This window comes from Mus musculus, chromosome 9 (genome assembly GCF_000001635.26).
Source record: "Mus musculus strain C57BL/6J chromosome 9, GRCm38.p6 C57BL/6J".
NCBI classification, from domain to species: Eukaryota; Metazoa; Chordata; class Mammalia; order Rodentia; family Muridae; genus Mus; species Mus musculus.
The window spans coordinates 32358886-32372021 of record NC_000075.6 but is presented as its reverse complement, the minus strand read 5'-3'; the positions used below and the strand labels follow the sequence as shown (position 1 = coordinate 32372021).

Here is a 13136-nt window from a genome sequence, read left to right as displayed (position 1 = left end):
GTCTGTACTGTGAAGTAAGATAATGCAGGAAGTGCCTTGGTATAAGTGTTTCTGCTCTCTTTAGTCACCCCGACTGACATCTGATCCTAGACCCCTTCTAAGTTGTTGTTCTAGGAGCTCCTTTGGGTTATAATGTCCTCTCAGAACACTTACATCACCATTGATCACCATCAGAAGCGTGGGAAAGCCGCCATCGTGCAGGAGAAACAGTGGCCGTCTACGCACTGTCTCATTACCTGACAACAAGGAAACACCAGCCTCAACTCGGGAGTGGAACCAAGGAACCAAGCAGAAGGGCCGAGAAGCACCTCAGCTTGGAGATGGCTGTGCCAGCGGCTCTGACACCATAGATACTTGTATAGCCATTTCTTCCATATTGAAACATTCCACTGAGAAGGACAATAGATGCTCACAAAGCTCACAAGAGAATTATAAGACTCACAAGGCCCCTCCTCAGAACTTTGTAGATGGGAAACAACTGCTAGAGGACAGGAGACTCTTTGGGGATGTAGCTTTTATCATGCTGATGTCAGTGACAAGCTGTCAATGTTGTTAGAGTGGGCTTTGGGTAATGCAGTTCCCTGAGGCACCTATGCATCTATAAGTAAGCTCCATCTACCCTCCTATAAACAACCCCAATGCCCACATTGCTTCACCAAGTTAGACTTGGGTGGAATTGTGCTCACCAGTGTCCTTTCAGGGTTGAACAGACTTTTGTTCGTGTCCCCAGGAAAAGTCACACAGAAACTGCCTTATAGAGCAGAACCAACACATGATGCTATTTACAGCAGAGATGAAATGGAAATTGATCCAGAAATGCTTGAGTGAAGGGTATCAGGGCTTCAAATACTTATACGACCAGCTCATGTCATAGGCAAGGAAGAAGAATGCAGTAGATCATTGTTGTCTTACATGTTGAGATGTATTTGATAATGTGATCATCTTAAAAGGTCGACCCTGTAAGGGGTGGTGAAGTCATGAGGGCAAAGCCATCAAGGATGGTATCCTGGCCTTTGTAGAGAGGCTTGGTGGAGTGGATATATTTATTCTCTGCTGCTGTAAGGACAGAGTATCCATCAGCTTCCAGCCTTTCTGCCTTCTACCATGTAAAGACACAATGTTGAAGGACCTATCTTGAACACGTAGACTAGACACTCATAAGACACAGAATTGACCATTGGGCCAATCTTGGGCTTTCCAGCCTTTAGAACTGTAGAAATAGGTGCCTGCTATTTGGAATTACCCAGGCTCTTGTGTTTTGTTGTAGAAATCCAAGCAGACCGAGACACAGCTTAAATAGAACCACTTTTGTCCCCATTTCCCATTTAAGTTCAGTATGAAACCTTTTCCAGCAAGCAGTCATTATGGCACAGAGGAAAACAAGGGCAAAGACTCAAAGCTCTCCCTAAGTGTAAACTTTACTTCAATAGGAACTTTCCCTCAGGCACTCTAATCCCCAGTTACATGCCCCTGCCTCTAGGTCCATCCCTTCTCCCTGCTTCCTCCCTCAGAGTCTGGCTCTCTTCTTAACTCTTAGCTCTCCCCAACTCCAACCGGTGTAATATTCCCGAAGCCCAGACTGGCCCCAAACCAACCCCAAGCAGACTAACCTCCTCAAGTTTGGATATAGAGCTCCCCGTGGACAACCCCTAAAGACCTCCAAATGAAAGTAGAGCCATGTTCAAACTCATGCCCTTGACACAGTATAGCAAGAAGCTAAAGAGAAACCCTTCGTGGCCATATGGCTCATCTTCAGTCTCTACAGTGGTCCAGGATACGTCCACCAACCCGTCTTCCCCCCTACTTTACTCAGTCCTTGGTTACTTCTGGCTTTCTCCCATTTTTCTTCTCATGTGGGCATATCCCTTAATAAATCCCTCGCTCCATTAATCCCATCTTGTGGTCTGTTTATTGGAGGACTTGGAAAGACACACTGTGCTGTTCAGACAAGACAGGGACCATCACAGAGCTTGACAAGAGAGGCACTGGGGTCCTACAGAATATCTCAGAAAAGGAGACCTCATGAACCTCCATCCCAAGCAGTGCCCTCATGAGCCCACACTCTGCCTGCCTTCCCCTGTGAATTGTGGGTCTGCCTTTTCATCCTCCCAGACACCCAGCAGATGACTGTGTCAAGGCAAACGTGTATACAAACACACAGAGCTCAAAGATAAACAGTGCTTATCAGACATGAAGAATAAGCCCCAAATGAGGGAAATAAATGTTTTCTTAACTGCCTCATTTATTTTTGAGGCAGGTGCCTCTTGCACAACAGCACCAGATTGTCTCATTAATATGCTGACCAGGTATTGACCTTAACTTTGTCCACCGCCCTCTTGTCCCCTACATTCAAAACTGGGCGGGCCCCTTTGCACCTGCAGGGAATGACAAAGAAACCCGTTGCCAAGCAACAGAGGAGGGCAGGGCTGATGCAATCTCTCAATTCTACACATCTTGGTCTAATGAGTAAGTGAAGCCGACTGACCTGACAGTGCCCAGTGCCCGTCTGACTGTGCTTTCCATCCTTTCTCCTGCCCACTTTCTGCTCCAGCTCCAGCCCCTACCTGCCGATCTACCTCTTTCTGTAGCTAAGGAAAAGTCTTGGACTCTATTCCACAGCACTCAGACTCAGTGAGGAGAGTGGTGCCCCGTCTCCGGTCCTAGGCATCTAACTGTGCTGGCTTTGCTGACATCAAGGAAACTCTCCTGCATCACCTCACCCTAGCACTGGATTATGACCAAAGTTAGTAAATTTAGAACATTTTAAAAATATTGTCCCATGGCCAGTAAATATCCCAACAGAAGTTGTTTGGTATCTATGTGACTTAGGAGAAGACAGCAAGTCTATTCCTACAACAAAAGGAAGCAGTGGCAGATTTCAGATGGCAAGACCTTTGGAGGTGGGAACAGGCATGAAAAGCAGAGAGGACGTTGCAAACTAGAGCAAAAGACTGGGCTGGAGGAGTAGGAGGGGCATGGAAGACAGCCAAGGTGCAGCTGCCAGTCCCAGCAAGGTTGTCAGGGTGACTTCCACCTGGTCAAAAAGAGGAAGGGAAAAGCTCACCAGATTGTTCAAGGACTCTGCACACAGCATCACAGTTCATCGTTTGGGGACCCTTGGTTTTTACTGATACATAAACAGAGAGAAGATAATTGCTTCAGGATATATTCAATTTGTGAATAAACTGAGATTAAAATGCCAACCAGTGGTGAGGAAGCACTCCCAAGGGCTGATTCATGGAGGGAATTATTTATGAAGCAGACAAGGTGTCTCCCAGTGGGGATGGGGGATGGAGCATTGTTCCTCTCTGATCTAATTCATTAACAGTCGCTTGTAACTGTGGACTTTATGGATCCATAAGTATTCTACACAGAATCCATCCTTTGGGTAATCAGGGAAGAAATTTGGAAGAATCTTAAGATGAAGTTATAATAGTTAAATGAGTGTCATTGTTTTAAAGACAAATGCAGTAAGGAATCTCAAAGGTAGAAAGTTGAGTCAAGGAGCTAGACAAGAGAAAACAGTAGTCAAGAGATTTTACAAGATCTGAGAAGCTGGAAAACAACTGAAGAGAACACAGCTGGAAATGCTAAGCTCAGGACCTGTGAACAAGGAGTCATCAAAGCGCAAACTGCAAACTCCTGGAGCCCGAACCAGAGGGGAAGAGCCACAGATACCTCTGAACAGGACTGATATTTAGGGCTAAAACCAGGAATATTGGTTAAAAGTCCTTTTAGGACTGGGCATGGTAGCAAACATCTTTAATCCTAGAGCTCAGGAAGTAGAGGGAGATGGATCTCTATGAGTTCAAGGCCATCCTGATCTACAAAGCAAGTTCCAAAAGGGCCATAGCTAAAAAGAGAAGGGGAGGGGAGAAGAGAAGAGGAGAAGAAGAGAAGAGAGGAGGGGAGGGGAGGGGAGGGGAGGGGAGGGGAGGGGAGGGGAGGGGAGGGGAGGGGAGGGGAGGGGAGGGGAGGGGAGGGGAGGGGAGGGGAGGGGAGGGAAGGGAAGGGAAGGGAAGGGAAAAGGCCTTTAGAAAACAGGTTTCTCAGCCCAGGATTTGAGGTTTACTCTAGAGAAAGGGAGACAGGGTATGAACTTGGCTTCTTCAGTTACAGCTTAGGGTGGGCACAAGGCATTCTACAGTGTAGACTTGATGCTCTGTGCAAATCTGAACTACTCAATAAGAAGCTCACACCTCCTTCCTCTGCTCTGGGCTCAAGTGCTGGATCCTGGCCATTAGGAGTCCTAACAAGGAAGCTCTGGGCTGAGAGGAAAGATACTGTCTCTATATCGACATCTTGAGGTCCCTCTACCTGGCAGGGTCAAATGCAGTCCCTTCCTCACTACCTCATTAAGTGACACTCTCTTCAGTGCCAGGCAGCCAAGGGTCATCAGACATCTGAGGAAAGGCTCTCACATGAAGGAGACTCTGACAAAACCCAGAATAAACAGAGACAAATCAAAAGGCAAAATAAATTGAGATGATATTATAGATTAAAACAAGTACAGGAAATGAGGGGGGAGCATGCACCTGGAAATATAAACTCTTACAGCAGGAAAAAGATGGGAAGCAGCAAAAGAAGCTCAGGATAGAAAAAAAAAAAAAAACACCGAAAGAATGGGTTTGATGCAGGAGATTTATTTAGCATCTGAATGGTGACAAAATGTGGTACTGTATATGGCCACCTGCAGATACACACGATAAATCCCATCATAGCTTCTGCTCCAAGACTATGGTCCCATGGGCTGTTCTCGGCCATTCTCTGAAGCAAGGACATTGAGATAGACAAGCTTTTAGAAGGCTTGAGGCTCAAGCAAGGGCAGACTATAGGTGGTATCCTCTTCAACTTTTCTTCCTTCTCTCCTTCACAAAGGATGCCAAGCTGTCAACCTTGTCCCTTGGGCTTTCTTGATTCCTCCCTATATTCTCTTATAGGCCGAGCCCTTAACAAAATCTTTCTGTTAATCACTTTTGTTGGTTTAGTTTGGTTTTGTGTTTTAGAATCTCATTATGATGACTTGGCTAGCCTAGAACATGCAATTTAGAGAAGCCTTGAACTCATAGAGACTCGCCTGCCTCTCTCTTTCAAATGTTCAGATTAAAGTTATGTATGTGTATCCATAATATCCACTTCACAGAGAATTCAGACAGTACCTAGAAGTCCTGGAAGGAATTGGGAAACAAATCAGAAAAAAAAATGTAAAACTCTCAGAATGTTTTAGCTATTTTTCTTTTGCTGTGGTAAAACACCATGACCAACGAAACTTGCAAACTTGAAGCACTTATTTGGGGATTACAGATCCAGAGCGTTAGAGTCCATGACTGTCATAACAGGAAGAGGGGCAGTAGGCAGACAGGCATGGTGCTGGAGCAGTGGCTGAGCATTTATACCTTGATCCAGGAGTACAAGGCAGAGAGAACCATGCAGGAATTGTGACGCCTCAACGCCCAGTGACATGCTTCCTACAGCAAGGCCACACCTCCTAATCCTTCCCAAACAGTTCCATCAACTGGGGACCAGGCATTCAAATACACGAGCCTATGAAGCTCATTCTCATTCAAAAACGCCACACAGGGTTAAAGTCCATGACTTTTAACTTGAAAGGGTCCATTCAGAAATCAGAACCAAATAGTTCTAATGCTTACATTAACGTAATTTTATGAAAATATTTTCATTTCCTTTTCGATTGAAAAATATTTTCAGACAATATATTCTGAACATAGATTACCCTTCCCTACCTCCTCCCAGATGATCTCTACCTCTCCACTCACCCAACTCTATACCCTTTCTTTTTCTCTTCCTTTATAAAACAAACAGGCAAACAAACAAAACCCAAACTAACCACTATTTTTAAAAAAGAAAAACACAAAACACACACACACAAACCATAATATGCAAGCAAAAGATCAGTAAAAAGAAAATTCAACCCGGCAATGAGCGAAGAGATACCTTTTTGATGGTGGTGTTCTTATATCAGTTACAGACAGATGGCGGTCCTTTGTTCATCCTAACTTGATGCCTGGCTTGGTGGTCAAAACTGTCTTATGCCTAGGATTCATAAAAATAAAATAAAATAAAATCTATGCAGCAAGTACAGAGATCTGCAGACTGCCATGCCACCCAAAGACCTGCACTCCAGTGCATGGCACAGGTGTGCCATAGATACCTGCTTGCAGACACACCACACAAGATGGATGGAGGATGTTGCCCAGGGGCCCAGCCTGCAGTAGGAGCCACTACAGTGTATGAGTTTGGTGTGACCATATAGTGGTCAGACTGGAGAGATAAAACTGGAGCAGCTTAAACATTATGAAGAGGTATGGAAATGGAGGTATGGCCTATTATGAGTGGCCAGCCCTGCTACCTGGGGCCATGCTGACATCCTAGCCCAAGTTGACACTGAGGATCATGTCTGAGTCTGTGGCTACATAGCTGTAGGAATCAGTATCAATGTCTATATTACCATGAGAGAACATGGATGTGTCCCTGGGGGAAACAGGCTCCAGGGACCATGTGGATGTCCAGGGCCTGTGCATAATTAGAAGTGTTGCCCCCACCCCCCTCATCACCTGCAGTAGCCAGGAGACCTGACCCCAGGATCAGAAGAGCAGGAGAGCTAGCCCTGCCTCCTCACTGGCTGTTACACCCTGGAATGTGGGCACTGCACCAGGCTTGGGCAATACAGTGGAGCTGGCCCTGATGAGCCAGCCCCGAGGGTGTGAGAGCAGAAGAGTGTTCCAGCTCCTCACACACAGGCTACAGCACTTGGGAGAGCAGGTCCTGAGGTCATGAGAGCAGAAGATCTGACCCTACCTCTTGCTGATGGTCATGGCAGCATTGAGTGTCTTAGCTGGTTCAGTGCTGGTGAACCATGGTGGTTTGGATAGGGAGAGCTGGCAGGCTGACTAGCTCAGCTACCACTCAGGCACAGATCCAGGGCTCTGAATTTGCCTACCCCAAAATCTATATCATCTGCAAAAGTTTGGGGCATGTGAAAGGGCCAGGCCTGCTGTTCCAAAGCTGCAGGGTCTCCATGACACAGGGCAACAAGAGGATAACCTAAAGGAGTCCTGATGAGGACCTGATATTGATGGTGTCACAAAAGCCAGAGATCTCAAATCAGACCAATGACTCATTGCAATGAACATTGCAAGTGAAGATGTTTGGATAAAGGAATATAGTGTGGGACACACTGGGACATGCTACCGCTTCCATGATGAAATGTTTTCTATGTTTTCTGTTACTATTGTTGTTGTTTGTATGCTTGCTTGTGTGTTTGATTTTGGGAGGGTTGAAAGGACAAAAGGCAGATAAGAGGGGATGGGGAGATGAGCAAGACTAGAGTGCATGATGTGAAACTCATGAAGAATCAATAAAAAAAAAGGTTTTTTAAATGCCCAAGCAAGGAAATATGAAAAAAAAAAAGTCTACAAAAATACCAATGAGTTAACTTTGTGTTGGCCATCTACTGTCCCTGAAGTATGATTAATATACCCAGTGAGATTCTGCTGGAGAAAACTAGTTTTTCATTTGCAAGCATCTGGCTCCTCTTCCATAGTTCCCTGAGACATGACAGGAAGCATTTGACAATGACACCCCATTTAGGGCTGAGTATTTCAGGTTTTTTTTCTCTTTCTGAACTTTGTTCAGTTGTGGGATTCTGTGTTAGTTCCCATCTACTGTAAGAAGAAGCTTCTCTGGTGATGGCTGAGGGAGGCACTGACCGATGGGGATAGCAAATGTCATTATATTGCTATGTTTCTTTACCAGAATAATAGTATTTGGTTTTCCCCCTGCCTGTGACCCAGTCTCAGGTTCTTGGCCACCTGAGCAGTGTCAGACATGGGTTCCATCTCATCAAGTGGCTCTTAAATCCAGGCAGAAAGTGGTTGGTTATTCCCACTACATTTTACCACTATTGCACCAGCATATCATGCAAGCAGGTCACCATTGTAGATCTCGAGTTTTGTAACTGAGTTAGTGATTACATTTTCCCTCTGGTGTTGTACTGGCTAACCTTATGCCAACTTGACACAAGTTCAGAGAGGGAACGTCAATTGAGAAAATGCCTCCATAAGATCCGTCTGTAAGGCATTTTCTTAATTAGTGATTGATGAGGTGGGGAGCCCATGGTGGGTGGTTCTATCCCTGGACCTGGGTTCTATAAGAAAGCAGGCTGAGCAAAGCCATTGGAGCAAGCAAGTAAGCAGCATCCTTCCATGGCTTCTGCATTAGCTCCTGACTTCAGGGTCCTGCCCTGCTTAAGTTCTTGTCCTGACTTCCTTCTATAATGAACAGTACTGTGGAACTGTAAGTCAAACAAACCCTTGCCTACCTAAGTGGCTTTGGTCATGATGGTTCATCATAGTAGTAGTAACCCTAACTCAAGCAGATATCGTTCAGAGTACCTTCCAGTGCCATGAACACAGGTAACAAGCAGTGAAGGTTCTACTTCACCAGCTCAACTTATTAAACCATTTTAAAACCATCAAAAATAAAACAAAATATATACTTTGGACAAATATGGTCAGGAGAGATCATCGGAATCCGCAGTAGTCACATGGGGCAGAGCCACATAAGGCAGTGGAGCAGGTCTACCCCAAAACTGTGAGTAGAGAGCAGTTCTACACATGCTCTGATCCCGCAGCTGAACTGCAGGTGGACTGAAGATAACTGCAGATGAGCATTCCCTCTGCAATGTCCAGAGGACTCATCAACCAAAGAGATAGAAGACACGCAGAAGGTGGGATCGAAGTGAACCCAGACACAAGGGCCCAGCACAGGCAAGAAGCCAGAACCCTTGCCTGGGTAAAGAGCTACCTCAGAAGACATATGCCTGTCAGACACTAAGTATAGCCGGTGCATAGATGTGGCTGTCTCTCAGGGAAAGTGAGGCATTTGGAGTTGTCCTTAATGATGTTAGAAGGAGTTTTATGGTTCTGATGATTTTCCAGATGCATTAATGATAGCTATAGAGAGAACTAGGTGAGTAAAAAAAAATGATGAGAAAATTGTTGATGCTATTAAATGCAAATATCTATAAATAAGAAAAAACAAATTCATTATGCACTGATACAGACAAAGCAGGTAATGACACTAATTAAGGAACAAGAACAGAAAACTAGATAAAAGGATGCAGAAAGAACACTGCGAATAAGATTTAATGAGTTGTAAAAATTCAAAACCAAAGTATTGATCTACTAAAATACGATATAACTATAGGAGGAAAGAAACAGAATCTGAAGTGAGACACTGAAGTCCTTTCAAAAACAAATATATATATGATTTGTACCCTTTTGATCTATTTTGACATGTTACATATAGTCATGTGTATATATACAAGTACACACACACACACACACACAGACACACACACACACATATATATGCTTTTGTGATACTCTCTTTTTTGTGGTACTGTGATTAGACTCAGGGTCCTTGTGCTTGCCAGACAAGAACTCTGGTGACTGAGCTAGAGCCTCAGCCCATACAGCCCAGTTTATCGTTGAAGAGTTTCTACTGAAATTCAGCATGCTGGAGCAAGTACAGAGGCAGCAGCTCTGTGTCTTTCAGATGGAGTCTCTGACCTCTCTTGAACCACAGTTCCTAGAGCCCTGGAAATTGCTGCTGCTCTTCCGACCTGTGAAAACAGTAGAAGGAAGGTGGGTAGAGCAGGAAAAGCCAAAGGATGCCCAGTGTGCACTGGTGAGAGGTACTGACACATGACTGTAGAGCACAATTTCCTCCATCTTAAAAAGCAAGTGTACAAACTGAAATCTTTTTATCTTGCTGCACAGCTACAGTCTATGAGTGACTTGATGGTTCCAATCTCACTTAAACCCTGACCCCTGCAATCTGTAGGCAAATGTTAATTATTGGATTTAAGGATGACAATAAGATGCCACCATTGGAAAAACCCACCACCCATAGGTCTCTTGGCTTCTGTAGAGACAGGACAGGGGGTTTCACTGAATTTTTATTTCTTTAAAAATACTTGTTCTTTAACAATTTCATACATATATCAGGTGCCTTCTGATTACTGTAATCCCACCTTCTCTAGTCTCTCTCCCTCCCCTAATTACCCCCCACCTACGATTCCCTTTTAAATACCATTGCCTTTCTCTTCTTCTTCTTCTCCTCCTCCTCCTCCTCCTCCTCCTCCTCCTCCTCCTCCTCCTCCTCCTCCTCCTCCTCCTCCTCCTCCTTCTTCTTCTTCTTCTTCTTCTTCTTCTTCTTCTTCTTCTTCTTCTTCTTCTTCTTCTTCTTCTCCCTTTGCAGAGCTCTGGGGCCCTTCTGTCTCTCAGATATACTCAAGGCTGGTTAGACTGTGATCAGTTCCCCCTGAAGTAAATGTCATCTGTCCTAAACAGCAACAGTATCTCTAGGCTCCTGTCCCGTTGAGTAGTACCTCACTGCTGACTGTCCTCTTTGAGAAGACTATGGATAATGACCATGGTTGGACCTGGTAGGAGAGGATTAATAGACCTCTCTCCTAAGAACAACCACCCCATGGGCTGTGCACTTAACAACGTGGACTTCTGGATCCCTGCTGGTTGAGGTAAATCCTTCTCATTAGAGTTGGAGAAGGTAGCATTAGGAGGACCCCTGCGTTCCTGTCCAGCTTCTCTGGGAAGCTTTGCTCATGAGAAGTGTGGTATTGAGACACGGAGGCAAGGTCCTTAAGTGAAGACGACCAGCTGCTTTCCATCCTGTAGCTCACAAACTACCTTGACGCTGCTATGCTTTCGGTGTCTTCTCTCTGGAAAGGAAGCAGAGAGTAATTTCAAATCCATCATTTTGGGTCTCCCTTTTGGCCGCTGGACCAGGAGGGCAAAGGGAGCAGAAATGATGAGCAGGGTTCAGATGATCATGAGTATGACAGAAAGAACTTCCGGGAGTCAGCTTCAGAGAGACAGCTCAGTTTATTGTTCCAGGGGTAAAGTAGATGAGGGTCCTTAGGGCTAAGGGGCAGAAGGGCTGATTGGTCACAACCCAGCACCTAATTATCAGACAGACTGAAGACTTATGTGCTGAGTCATGCAATGCTTGCAGGAAGCTCTGCAGAGGGTCATCCTTCAAATAAGACCTGGCATCTGTGCTTAGACACTCTCCAAACAAGGTCAGGCAGAGAGGGGGAAGCCCTGCTGAGAAAGGGAGCCCTCTGGGTTTTTGCTAAGTTTGGAGAGCTATCAGGACATGGTAGACTGTGACCTTAATAGCAGGTTTCTCCAACACATCATCTTAGAGATTAAGAAACAAATGGGTGAAGTAAGATTGACTTTCAAAGGACTTGCAAGCTCTTCCAAAAGGAATCCTGGTACTGGCTGATTTCACACACTAAATCTGTGACCTTGACCATTGCAGTACCTTTGACAGCTGGATACCATGTCAGGATTTTGTGAGGCTCTGGACCTCCCCACCCCAACCCTGTGTCTCCAGACAGATGTCTTCTTATGATGCAAACAAGGTTCAGATTCACCACCTACACTTTTAGAAGCCACCTCTGGTTCAATCACATTTCCTACACTTCTCCTCAAAATTCCCCAAATACTCTAGCCTGCTTAGAGTTTTCTTTAAACTCTGACCCTTGGAGCACACACAGCTAGCTAAGTGGAATAGGCCTATCACTTCCTTTGTTCTGGATATCATGTTCCTATGTAGCATACCAGCACTCATCAGGCGATTTATATGGAACTAGAGGTAACTTATGGTTTAACTCACTTACACATGTTAAACAATCCACATATCTCTCAGCCCTCCTCCTCCTCTTCTCTCTCTCTCTCTCTCTCTCTCTCTCTCTCTCTCTCTCTCTCTTTGGTTTTTTGTTTGTTTGTTTGGGGTTTTTTTTTTTTTGGTTTTTTTTTTGAGACAGGTTCTCTCTGTGTAGTCCTGGATGTCCTGGAACTCACTCTACAGACCAGGCTGGCCTCGAACTCAGAAATCTGTGCCTCTGCCTCCCAAGTGCTGGGATTAAAGGCGTGCACCACCACTGCCTGGCAAATGTTGTCTTTATACGAGTTACCTTGGTCATGGTGTCTGCTCACTGCAGTAAAACCCAAGTAAGACAGAAGTTGGTATCAGGGGTATTGCTGTGATGGGCCTGACCCTGCTTTTGTTTGGGAGAATATGGATTTGGGCAGTTTGGATTTGGAAAGCCATGGAATACTTTAAATGGGGCTTAATAGGCTATCCTAGTAGGAATATGGAAGACTTTGTAACTGAGAGTGATTTGAATTCTGCAGATCTGGCCCAAGAGGTTTCAGTGGAGAATTCAATATGTGTCCTAGAGACTGCTTTTGTGGTATTTTGGTGAAGAATGTGGCTACTTTTTTCCCTTGTCTGAAGAGCCTGCCTGGGGCTAAGGTAAAGAGACTCAGATTAATTGCACTGACAAAGGAAGTCTCAGAAACACCTCGCATAGACTTTTTCTCTGGTTAAGTCTCATGAAGAGCACTTTAAACAAGCCTAGCAAGCTGAGAAAGGAAAAATATAAAATATATGGTTCGGGTATTAAAGGGGCATCAGGAAGTAAAATGGAGCTGGATCCTGTGTTCTAGGAGCTAGCAGATTAAGGGAGCGGGACTTGGGGGTAAGATCCCACCCAGCTAAGTTTAGATCCAGGCATGGTGGTACACACCTTTAATCCCAGGAGATAAAGCCAAGCAGATCTCTGAGTTCAAGACCAGCCTGGGACAGAGCAAGTTCTAGGTGAAGAAAAGCTTAAGTCCAGGAGTGGTGGTACACAGTTTTAATCCCAGGAGACAGGCATGCAGATCTCTGAGTTCAAGGTCAATCTACAGAGCAAGATCCAGGACAGCCAAGCTTAGACAGTGAAGGAGTTGGAAGACAGAGCTAGTGACCATGTAATACAACAGGAGGGGACACATGTTCCAGTTCCTGCAAGCAGCACAACTTGACAGCTTTGGCCATGTGTCCCTGGCTTTATAATCAAGAGGAGAAGGAGACTCCTGGGGCAATAGATGCTGGTTAGCTGGAGCTAAGAAATTAGTGGTGATTAAGAAGAGACCAGCATCATTGAGGTGAAATCTTCTGGGAATTGTTTTCTGAAAGCACAAAGAAGCTGTGTTCCAGAGATAGCCAAGCTTATACCTCATGCTGCAGCTGTACTT

At 45.0% G+C, this 13136-nt stretch overlaps 2 long non-coding RNA genes across 5 annotated transcripts in view; one reads left to right on the top strand and one right to left on the bottom strand.

Annotated features, from left to right (window-relative positions):
* Gm31755 overlaps positions 1 to 1895 on the top strand; it is a 41627-nt gene extending 39732 nt beyond the window's left edge. For 2 of the 3 annotated variants that reach the window (XR_379223.4, XR_379221.3), the window contains exon 3: positions 103 to 1895. This is a non-coding gene — a long non-coding RNA (predicted gene, 31755). The remainder of the gene's footprint in view (positions 1 to 102) is intronic. The other variant, XR_379222.3, reaches the window with a different exon arrangement.
* An 8382-nt stretch (positions 1896 to 10277) lies between these two features.
* The window catches only part of Gm39317, a 14272-nt gene continuing 11413 nt past the window's right edge, over positions 10278 to 13136 (bottom strand). For both annotated transcript variants that reach the window (XR_870611.2, XR_870612.3), the window contains one exon: positions 10278 to 10765. This is a non-coding gene — a long non-coding RNA (predicted gene, 39317). The remainder of the gene's footprint in view (positions 10766 to 13136) is intronic.